The 11,872-nt window shown below is 32.8% G+C and overlaps 1 long non-coding RNA gene across 1 annotated transcript; it reads right to left on the bottom strand.

Annotated features, from left to right (window-relative positions):
• Positions 1 to 392: 392 nt before the first annotated feature.
• On the bottom strand, positions 393 to 10,405 carry LOC131146878 (uncharacterized). The gene is made up of 5 exons (XR_009134484.1): positions 10,165 to 10,405; positions 1,715 to 3,455; positions 1,242 to 1,640; positions 770 to 1,167; positions 393 to 695 (listed from the first exon to the last, which is right to left on the bottom strand). It is a non-coding gene; the product is annotated as an uncharacterized LOC131146878 (long non-coding RNA).
• Positions 10,406 to 11,872: the final 1,467 nt, after the last annotated feature.

Raw genomic sequence — 11,872 nt, 5'->3', positions numbered from 1 at the left:
ATTTAATAAGATAAATAGGTTGTCGATTGTCAGTTTTGCAGTGAAACTCAAGAGCATTAAATTGAGGTTTTAGATTTGCTAAGTTTTGTCCAATCAACACATTTTCCAAAAGGTTCCGAGTCTCGAACTTCATATGTTTAAACGCAGTGTCAAACATTCCCTTGAATTATCCACTCTTTGGACCCGTTTTTTTAAGGTTATGTTAAATCAGGTTACATGACTTCAATCAATTATACTCTTACGGGCTCTCAATTTTGGAAGTCAATTGTAAAGATTTTTCCAAAGGTCTATGAGAATGTTTATGTGAAAATTAGAAAAGGAAAAGCTTCTTTTTGATTTGATAAGTGGCAGAGCAGTGGCCCCCCTGCGGAGTGTTCTTTTTGAATCTTTCGTTTAAAAAAAAAACACAGCCTACTGAAGAAGAGACAGGTTAACAGATGCTTTTAAGGAGTCCTCACCATATCAAGGGAATCATTTGAAGAAGAGACAAATTAACAGATGCTTTTAAGGAGTCCTCACCATATCAAGGGAATCATAAGCAGGACCGAGAGGGTTGATTCCTGTTTCTAATAATGTTCTCCTATATGATCCCGAGATTAAGTAATGAGGACGACGAAGGATGGCCTAGTACCAATGGCTCATCCCATCATGCATTTGAGCAGGGTTCAAACCTCATTACCTTCCTCTCCAGTTACCTACAAAAATAAATTCCCATGATTAACCACAGAACAAATTGAGGTGGAGGAAACTAACACTGCTGAGGATGAACCTGTGAAGATAAATTCTGTGAACTTCTGATCGTTAGCATACTGATTTTTTCACAAGTAAATAAACCTTGGAAAGTAGAATCAGCAAAAATGACAAGCCGGTTACCTGGCTGAGGGGGAAAAAATCATGAAGAAGAAAGCAAACAAATGGGTCATCAACAGATAATAAATTCTGCAGGGGAACTCAGAGAACACAGTTAAACCTCAAGAACTCAAAATGCAAAGATGCTAATGAATCTTGAAAGAATGCTCCTTGTTTCATATTCCAGTAAATTGATGAATTATCTACCCAATTATATAGTCATTTGGCCACAGCCATTATCAATGGCCTAGTACCAATGGCTCATCCCATCATGCATTTGAGCAGGGTTCAAACCTCATTACCTTCCTCTCCAGTTACCTACAAAAATAAATTCCCATGATTAACCACGGAACCAATTGACGTGGAGGAAACTAACACTGTTGAGGATGAACCTGTGAAGATATATTCTGTGAACTTCTGATCGTTAGCATACTGATTTTTTTCACAAGTAAATAAACCTTGGAAAGTAGAATCAGCAAAAATGACAAGCCGGTTACCTGGCTGAGGGGGAAAAAATCATGAAGAAGAAAGCAAACAAATGGGTCATCAACAGATAATAAATTCTGCAGGGGAACTCAGAGAACACAGTTAAACCTCAAGAACTCAAAATGCAAAGATGCTAATGAATCTTGAAAGAATGCTCCTTGTTTCATATTCCAGTAAATTGATGAATTATCTACCCAATTATATAGTCATTTGGCCACAGCCATTATCAATGGCCTAGTACCAATGGCTCATCCCATCATGCATTTGAGCAGGGTTCAAACCTCATTACCTTCCTCTCCAGTTACCTACAAAAATAAATTCCCATGATTAACCACGGAACAAATTGACGTGGAGGAAACTAACACTGTTGAGGATGAACCTGTGAAGATAAATTCTGTGAACTTCTGATCGTTAGCATACTGATTTTTTCACAAGTAAATAAACCTTGGAAAGTAGAATCAGCAAAAATGACAAGCCGGTTACCTGGCTGAGGGGGAAAAAATCATGAAGAAGAAAGCAAACAAATGGGTCATCGACAGATAATAAATTCTGCAGAGGAACTCAGAGAACACAGTTAAACCTCAAGAACTCAAAATGCAAAGATGCTAATGAATCTTAAAAGAATGCTCCTTGTTTCATATTCCAGTAAATTGATGAATTATCTACCCAATTATATAGTCATTTGGCCACAGCCATTATCAAATATTTTTAGCCAAAAGCCCCTAATATTGACCTCTGTTACATTTTTTTTTTGGAATCTTATGGTCCCGACCAGGGAAGGGCTTCCACTAACTGGCCATCCAACCAACCTTTTTCGTCAGCGGCCAGAAAAAAGGCGTGTGTACAGATACAAACAGCCCAGAATAAGCTTGCCAAAGTTCCTTGTATGTATTATTCAAGATGAGATTTGATACAGTGCATGTAGTCTAAAACAATAGAGAGAATTTCACAAATGTAGACATCCAAACTCAACTCAGCTCAACCCAAATGGCACAAGCCCTGTAATAATCATCTCAACATCAGTTTCATAATAAAGTGTATGAATGTTTGTCAAAGGCTTTAATAAACTAGATAGACTATTTGCATCTGAAGCTAAGAAGCTTTACTGACATGGGATACAGCACGATATTGATTGCCATATGGCAATTTTGGAAAAATGAGGATATGATGCAGCCAGGATATGTTAATTAATCAATATAAAATATTATATACATATATAGGCATATTTTTCTTTTTAGAATGCGAATATTGAGGTAATTTTAATTTAAAATGAAATATAGACATCTTTCAAACACAATTATATATCATAAGTTCACCTATTTAGTTTTTTAAAACAAGTAGACCCAAAAACAAAAAAAAAAACAAAAAAAAAAAAACAAAAAGAAAAACATAACAATGTTAAAAACACAATAGCTCCCCAATTCCCTTGACTACTTTACTCCACGTGCTCCCTCTCTCCCTCTCACACTTATGATCAAGATTGTCCAGGAAGAGCCATAGCCTGAGAGGATTCAATAATCACTGGCGTTAAACTAAAACATGTTAGTAAAGGAACAGAAGCATTCATGTTAACAATCAAATAAAAATATCATTTAGGGAAAAAGACAAGACATTGATCTTCAATAAGGTTTGACAAAAAGACATGAATCTTCCGTGAGGTTTTAAAAATCCCACAGACATCGCCTTGACATTTGATTTCCAAGACATTTATATCCTTTCCATCAATTTACCATCAAGTAGCCAAATAAAATTTTAGGAAATTGACTATTTTACCCTTTTTGCAACCTCCACCCCTGAACATCCAAAAGGCTACATAAAACCCTTCCCCCACCCCAAAAAAAAGGGCAAACCTTATGCCATTTCATGTGTTTAATAATCAAAATTTTAAAATTTTATTCAGCTACTTGACAGTAAATTGATGGAAAAAGTATAAATGTTCTGAAAATCAAATGTCAAGGGAGGTCTGTGCGATTTTTGAAACCTGAAGGGAGGTTCACATTTTTTTGCCAACCCACCCCCCAAAAAAAGACAGAAAACCTACCAAACAGAACCGTCCCTCCCCCGCTGGAACACCCATTATCAAAGCCCCAAAATGCAATGCCTACCAAAAAGGCCCAACCCTGCCAAAACATCCAAGACAAATAAATAAATAAATAAAATTACAGAAACAAAGAAAAACAAAACATCCAAACAATCTAAGACAGCCAAACTACTGAAAAACCTCCTAAAGCCAACCTACACAATACATACTGATAGAGAAACAGTGACCCTGTGAGACATATTACAAACAAAGCCACCCCCACCTCTTTCACTTGATTCAAACCTAAAACTGGCAACTTCAAATCTCCCGTCATAATAACAAAAAACCCAATTTCCAGTCCCCCTTACCATTAGCTTCCAGATCAACAAAAGTCCTAACAACATCCTTCTCAGTTCTGCTGTAAGTCGACCCCAATACTTTCCCAAGCTGCCGCATTACAATAGCCTCCTTTATAAGGCCATTTTTGACAATATAATTTCTCTTTATTCTCTAATTCCTCTCTAAATTTCCCCATACGAAATTGATGTTTTAAAATTTTGAGTAACCAGCACCTTTTGCTCAGATTGTGATTTGTGTGCTTCATGGTCTATTGCTTCACTGTCCCATAAACAGCTGGGAGATAGATTTCCACTTTCTGGACAAAGAGTGAACGCAATTGTGCGTTGAGCAAACCCAAGCATTGCATCAAAGAGCAATTTTTATTTCTTCGTCTATTTTTCGCACCTTTGAATTTTATCCAGTAAATCTCCCATCATCAATCCCAGACCAAAAAAAAAATGCAGATTCTAACTCTGAATCATCAATCATGCGTTGGTTACTGTTTTAGATCAAAAGAAAATTTAGGGATAACATCACAGAGGTTACTGTTATTAATTTTGGAAGGAAAGTTATATTTTCATGCAGAGTCTTTTGTGAAAATGTATCAGGTAAAATGAGAAGAACAAGGTGGTTGAACCCAACAGACTGTGTCATGAAACAAGTTCATCCATGTGTTTTAAGACACAAATGCAGCAAAAGAGTCAATTAGTATCAAGCGTGGATTCTCTAGAATATGCAAGTAAAGAACATAAAAATAATGAATTGACTTAAAAGCCCTTTCCCAAGCTTGGTTAGATCAAAATTCTTTAAAGGTTTATTTAGCAGTCTTTTATATAATGGAAACAAAGAGACTTTACAATGTGAACAAACAGACCTTACTTGTACGGTTTTCTGAGTTAAGATGTTGAAGCCAGATCAATAGTTAAAAAAACCTACTCTTCTTTCCCGGATTTTTTTTTTTTTTTTTGTGGGGGGGAAGGGGGTGGGGAGAGAGAGAGAGATACTAGGATTATGTTCATAGAAACCACTAAACTTTGTCTTAAATATGAATGGGTCCATCAGAGTTTTAATTGGGTCAATTAGGATACTGAAGTATGCAAAAGAGTCAATTTAAAGCAAAATGCCTGAGCTGCCATGGTTTGAAGTGCATGTACCACACTCTGTCATATCCTGCTGACATAGCCAAAAATGGTTGGTTTTCTACAACTTAGCTGCATGTAGGCTATCGACAGACAATAAAGAAACCCAGATTGGTATCTTTGCTAAATAGAGACATGAGAGATGAAATAGCAATGGAGACAAAGTAGAGAAAGAGAAACACAACAAAGAAACCTAAGAGGCAATTTCATATTACAGTCTAAAATTATGAAAACGAAAAATTAAAAACCAAAAAACAGCAACCTGTTTGGCTAATATTTCTACAACTAAACAAATTAGAAACTTGATTAAATAAACGCTCAAGTACAAAATTATAGAAACCAAAAATACTACAATAAAAATAAAAAAATATTATAATCATATTACTTAATTATTATATTTCAAAATTTACTTTACGAGGACAATCTTATTGTACATGACAATTGAAAAATAGTAAAAATATTTTTTAAAAAGCCTTTGTTATTTTGAATTTTTTTGGGAAATTTTGTGGACATTTTTATTTAATTATATTTTAAGTAATATGATCATTTTATTTTAATTTATATTAAAAAGTATGCATAAAATGGATTATTTAATCCAAAAAAGTTAATTTTAGATACAAAAATTTTCTGACAACAAGATGCCAAAAAAAAAAAAAAAAGTAATATGATCGATTTTTTGCAAACAGCTAAAAACAAACAACAAAAACAAATAATTGGCATTGTAAACAAACATGTTTTTATAATTTGTTTCTTCACTATACAAAAATGAAAACAGAAAACAACATCGAAAATAACAGACCCTAGCATGTCTTCACTAAATGAAGACATAAGAGATGGGGCAGAGCAACATTTCCATGGATAACTAAGGAAGAAATGTAAGAGAAAAAAAAATCCCAAGACAAATCTGAAATATGTGGAAGAATTTATACCAAAGAAACCTTGGGTCTTGCTCCTATTCACATCACTGTGTATCTAGATTCTAGTCACAATCTTTATCGGCCTCTACCATGCACTTCTTACTCTCCATCCTCACCTCATTCCCCCCCCCCCCCCTTTCTACCCCACCTTCTTTAAACTTCCCGTCTACTGTATCCACAACTAAAGGACCCCCCACTCAAAAACTAACAAAACATGTATAACAACTCCCTAACATATACAAAACAAACCACATACACTCCATATCCACACAAACAAGCCCAAGGATACCCACACAAAGTCGTACACATTCTATACTACAAAGGAACACCAGACAAAAACCCTTCCTCTTTCCTTTTCCTCAAAAGAAAACCTCACAGCAGAAAAAGAGAACTACAAGAGCCATGTGGTACAGTCCTTCACATGACAAAAAGATGGAATATTGAATATTCAAATCATGGTTTTAAATCCTAGAATGGTGACTAAACCAATGAATCCACTAGTCGGACACATCAAATTAGTGGGTCAAGCTAGTGGAAAAAACTGGGGATATTAGCATGACATTACTATATTATATTAACTATCACAACGATGATAAATATTATTTACAAATATTAAAAGATACAACAACAACAACCACCAACTTAAGTCCCACTATATGGGGTTACGCAATATGAATCCTTTCCTGCCAATTCACACAATCTAGGGTGTTTTTCTCAACTAATTTAAGAGCTTTTATATCCTTCCTCACTACCTCATTCGAGTTAATATAGGTCTACCCATGCCTCTTCTAGCACTATTAACAATAACCAGCTCGCTCCTCCTTCACTAGTGTCCTACTTGGCCTGCATTTCAAATATCGAAACCATTTAAGCCACCCCTCTCTTCTCTTATCTTCTACCGGTGCTATACCTAGTTTATTGTGAATAAGTTCATTCCTTAATTTATCCTTTAATGTTATACCACTCATCCACCTTAGCAGTCACATTTCAAAAACTTTAACTTTTTGAATATGTTATTTCTTATTGCCCAACATTCTAACCGATATGGCATGGCTACTCCTATAGCGGTCCTATAGAACTTTCCTTAGTTTTAATGGAATCCTATGATCACATAGCACCCCAAAGCACTCATTCATTTTACTCAACCTTCTTTAAATCTATTACTACATCCTCTTCAATCTCACCTTCCGCCTGCATAATAGATCCAAAATATCGAAATCTACTAGTGTCATTGATATCTTGATTATCAAATCTAATCTTATTATCAATATTCCTCCTGACATGGCTAAACTCACATTTCATATATTTTGTCTTATTTCTACTTATCCTTAAACTTTTGTGCTCTAGAGTTGTTCCCAATAATTTTAACTTAAATTCTACCCCCTCCTACTTTCATCTATCAAAACAATATCATCTATAAACAGCACACACCAAGTGACCAAGTTGGTGTGCATCTATATGAATTACTTAAGTTGGTGTGCATTTATAGAAATTAAAAGTTTGTTATTTGTACTATTTCCAAGATAAATAAACAACTAGACATGTAACTCACTCTCATAACTTCTTTTGAGGTCCCAGGTTCAAATCTTGGTGGCAACATCCCATTATAATATTTTTCGCAGAGACACAGGTAGATCCAGTGACAACCTTAGTTCAAGCCAAGTTAGTCCAATTTGACTAGGTCAGCCAGTCCAATCCCGATTCACATCAGAGTGGTTCTTGGATGGTAAAAAGACCAGCATAATGACCAATTCTAGTCAAACCATAGTTCAAATTGTTGTACACTTGACTAAATAAAATCAGTTTATAATGAAAATAGAACAAAAGCTTAGAAAAAATTAAGAACATGATTTTTTTTAACACAAATAAGTTAACAAACAACTGTATGTGCATGCAAACCTAAAATTTGGTAAACAAAAGCCAAACTATCAAGCTGCTTCTCAACATTAATGTCAACATGCAAGCAACAGTCTATTTCATTAGTATCACTAAATCATTATTGATGACTTCATTAAGCCCATTGCTAAGACTATCATCACCATCATCATTATTATCATCAAACACATTAATGTAATATCTCTCTATCTTTGTTCTCAAAATGAACATTAATTTTTGAAGTTTGCACCACTTAATAATCATCGATGAGCTAAAAATAAATTTTTTGATTTCATAATTTCGTTCATATATTCTATCAAAAAATAATAATTAATATAAAACAAGCCAATCGCTTCCTAAGTTGCCCATTTCTTTTTTAAGTTATGCAAGACAAATACCAAGACTATAGGGCCAGTAATTTAGTAAAGATTCTGAATTTGAAAATATAAATGTATTATAGGATCTTACAATCCTACCATGATCTTACTAATACCACCAAACCAACCAATATTACTATGATCCTACCATGAAATCATCAAATTGTGATTTTATATAGGATCAAGATCGCTTTACCAAAAGTAGGAACATAGGATTTTATGATCTAGATCACGATTTTAACAACCTTGTATGGAACATATTCATCAACATAAACACATACTAAATCAATAAGAATCACTCAGATAAAGAAAATGTAATTATGAAAAAGAGAATTCTCCATTAGGTTTGCATGTAGTCACTAAATGTTTTTTGTTTGAGCATAAGGTGTCATGGACCCAAAAGGGAGGGGGGGGCAGTCTATGTTCGTGAATTAAGTTTCAAGATACCTTAGTTTGTCAAATAAGTTGTGCGAGTGTTTGGGGACTCTATATTATTTCTCAACTTGGCCTTCTTTAGTTGCTTCAATAATAGAAAATTCCATGGGCTTTGGTCCACATTAACAGTGCATTTTGAATGAATGGCACCATGCGCTTCAAAAACAAGGCAGTTCAACCATTTCAGGTCAAATTGATTCTTCTACATATTTTAGTATCCTAATTGAGCAATTACAATTTTTGCAGTCAAAGTTAAACAAGACCTAACTCCAGGTTTTTACATAGGCAACTCTAGCGAAAAAACAGGTAAAATAAATTCAAATATAACCTTACAAAGTGTGTAATATGGTCGTTATGTTACATTAGGGTAACTCCACATTTGCGACACTTGCAACATGTATTGGTGTTTGGTGAAGCCATTCATCCTATGTTTGGAGAAGTCTTATATTTGGGTTTGTATTGGATTTGGATAAGATGTGATACAAAATTGTATTGTAATTTGTCTAAATCCAACCAAATCCAAATCCAAGGTACAATATCCATGCTCCCAAATGCAGCTCAGGGTAACTAAAATAAGTTCTATATTTCTTTCTTTCTTCCTCTTTTAAACTTCCCAATGGATTTATTACTTAATTCACGTGGTCGCTCAACAACATATTAATTGTATTGAAAAAAAAAAAGGATCATGTTTGGAACAAATAAAAGGTTGTGTGTAGAAAATTTCAGAAATTATACAAACAAACCTAATTGGGAGATTAAACAAAAGACACCCACTTAGATCAGATTAAGGACCTAAATATGTTCGACCAATCCAACTTGGACAAATTAGTTTTTACAACCTAATTATATATCCCAAAAAAATAAATATAAAACCTTAACACGTCCATGGCATAGTCCAAGTTTTAGCTTCTAGTGCTTCACATCTTGCGGATTCTTACTGTATTTACATGTTAGGAAACCATCTCGTACTTCTGTGGCATCTATACATATAGAAAGAGATTTCTCCTACTTTAAAGTCCATTTTTTATTCCCTAAAATTTCTTTGTAGAAATGTTAACTAAATTAATTTTAACTAATATAACTAGTGGCAATATAGAAGAAAAATACATATCTCATAACCAACCCATAACTACTGAATAACATAAATATCCTATAATTAACACATAACTATCAATAACTTTTTCTTTTCTTTGATGCGAACCTTTTAGTATCATAAATACCTTTTATACAAAGTATCAATTGCAATCAAAAGAAAAGTAAAAAAAAAACTATTACTAGGCCATATTTGCTTAACATAAAATAATTCATAGTAAGCTAGAGAGTATACGTTGGAGATGCAAGAAAAAAAAAATTAAAAAAGATAAAAAAACATATAAATTTTAATTAATTTATAAAAAAAATAATAAAGATACGTATATCCAATAACTACTATTGCTGAACCTACATTTGCTTTGCATGTGTTAAAACGGGAGCCCCATCTGGTTGAATATTATTGGCTTTTTCGCACATAAAATTCTAACCTTTATGCCATTTAGATTTTTCTAAACCACAGAAAACAATATAACAAATAATTCAAGGAAAGACATCGAACAGTGGGCGTGCACCAAAAAATTCCTAAATGTTCCCATTGAGTTCACTAAAAATCACAATCATCACTTATAGGGGGCATAAATACTAAAAGATAATGGAAGGCAATTAGAATTATAACCTGAAATTCTTCGGATTACCTGAAGTCGAACCGGCTGGAAGATTCAATTTGGGGATCATTGAAAGCGCAGGCGGGGAAACAGGCAAGATTGAAATGGAGAATAGTGATTAATCTTAGCTTCGATCTCCTTGCTGGACAACCAGCAATCGCTAAACCAAGGACCGGCACGCCGCGGCTCCTTGGACTGCTCCGACATGGACACAGAACGGAAAGAGGGGAGCCGGCTTACATGATACGGGAGGAATTCGTAACAGTGACAGTGTCACTGTTTATCTGACTAATTTTTTTATTATACTTACGTTTTTTTCTTTTAATTTTATAAAAATAAATTTTACTTTCAAAAGTAAAATGCCTTTTGTTTTATGTAAAATTTTCAATTAAAATTAGGATAAAATGGCTATATGAATTTGAAATATAAGGAAAATAAAAATATTCATAAATTTAAAAAAAAAAATAGGGAAAAAAGTAAAAGTCAAGTTTAAAAATATAATAAAAATGATAAAATTAATTAAATTTTATTTTAATTATAATATTTTCTAATTTGATTCTCTTGTAATTTTATTATTTTAGTCATATTATTATTTTATTTCATTGAAGGAAAAATGAACATAAGTTCAATTAGATTCTTAATTATTTTTTATTTTAAAGGTATTAACCAAATATATTATCACTTTTCAATTTTAAGTTATTATATCTTTTCTTTTTTTAATTTTCATAGCAATGCCAAACAAATCCTAAAGATATCATTTTTGTTTCTTGTTTTTATTCTTTTTTACGACACAATGGATAAATTTAAAAAGAAGCAAATTACACGCTTTTAAACTTATCTGTTTTTATTTTTAGTTTTTAATTATTTTTTAAAATTATAAAATAAATTTTACAGCTTTGTTACTCATGATCATACAAATTTAAAGTATAATTAAAAATAAACATATTTTATAAAGATTTGAAATTGTAAAAGTTATTTGATAAAAAAAAATTATCATTTTTCAATTATCTTTGTAACTATAAATTTCATGTCTTGAAAATTAAGATAGGAAAAATCATAACAAAGATTAATTTTTATAATGAATAAAAGAATGGATATAATGTCGATATATTTATAATGAAGTAAAATGTCCTCTTATTCTATCTCCTTGAAAGTGGATTCGTTAATTCAAAATCTCAAAAATCGTATTCCCAAAAATAATGGTGGATTTGCTGAATGATCAATTTAACGATATGCAAATAGTGAATTTGCTTGATCTAAAATTAATTCGACATTTGACAAATAGGTGATGAATCTTTCAAAGGATCCATTTTATGATCTACAAAAGATAAATTGATTCAATCTTTAATCTGTTTGGATGGGATTGGTCAATTTAGGAGCTCGAGGTTACTACCAAATGAGTTGATGGTAAATCTGTCGAATAATCAATTTCGCGATCTACAAATGTTTGGTTCACTTGATCTTGAATTAGTTTAACAAGATCTGCTGATTTGATAAAGTTAACAATTCATTGGAAAACGAATCTGGATCCAATCTTTGTTTATGTAAGCCTAATAATGAGCAATAGAAACTTAAAAGAAAAATCTATCGCCCGAAATTAATCAGAATTTGAGCATTCTTCAATTGTCGATGTTGCTGAAAAGTAAAGGTTGATTCTTGATTTTATGCTTGTCTCTTCCTTTCTTCGAACAAATTTCTCTCCTTTTTTTTTTTTTATATCCTCGGGTGTCCTGAGCTT

Source organism: Malania oleifera, chromosome 13 (genome assembly GCF_029873635.1).
Source record: "Malania oleifera isolate guangnan ecotype guangnan chromosome 13, ASM2987363v1, whole genome shotgun sequence".
In the NCBI taxonomy this organism is placed as follows: Eukaryota; Viridiplantae; Streptophyta; class Magnoliopsida; order Santalales; family Ximeniaceae; genus Malania; species Malania oleifera.
The sequence above is the reverse complement of the archived record's forward strand: the minus strand, read 5'-3'. Positions and strand labels throughout refer to the sequence as shown.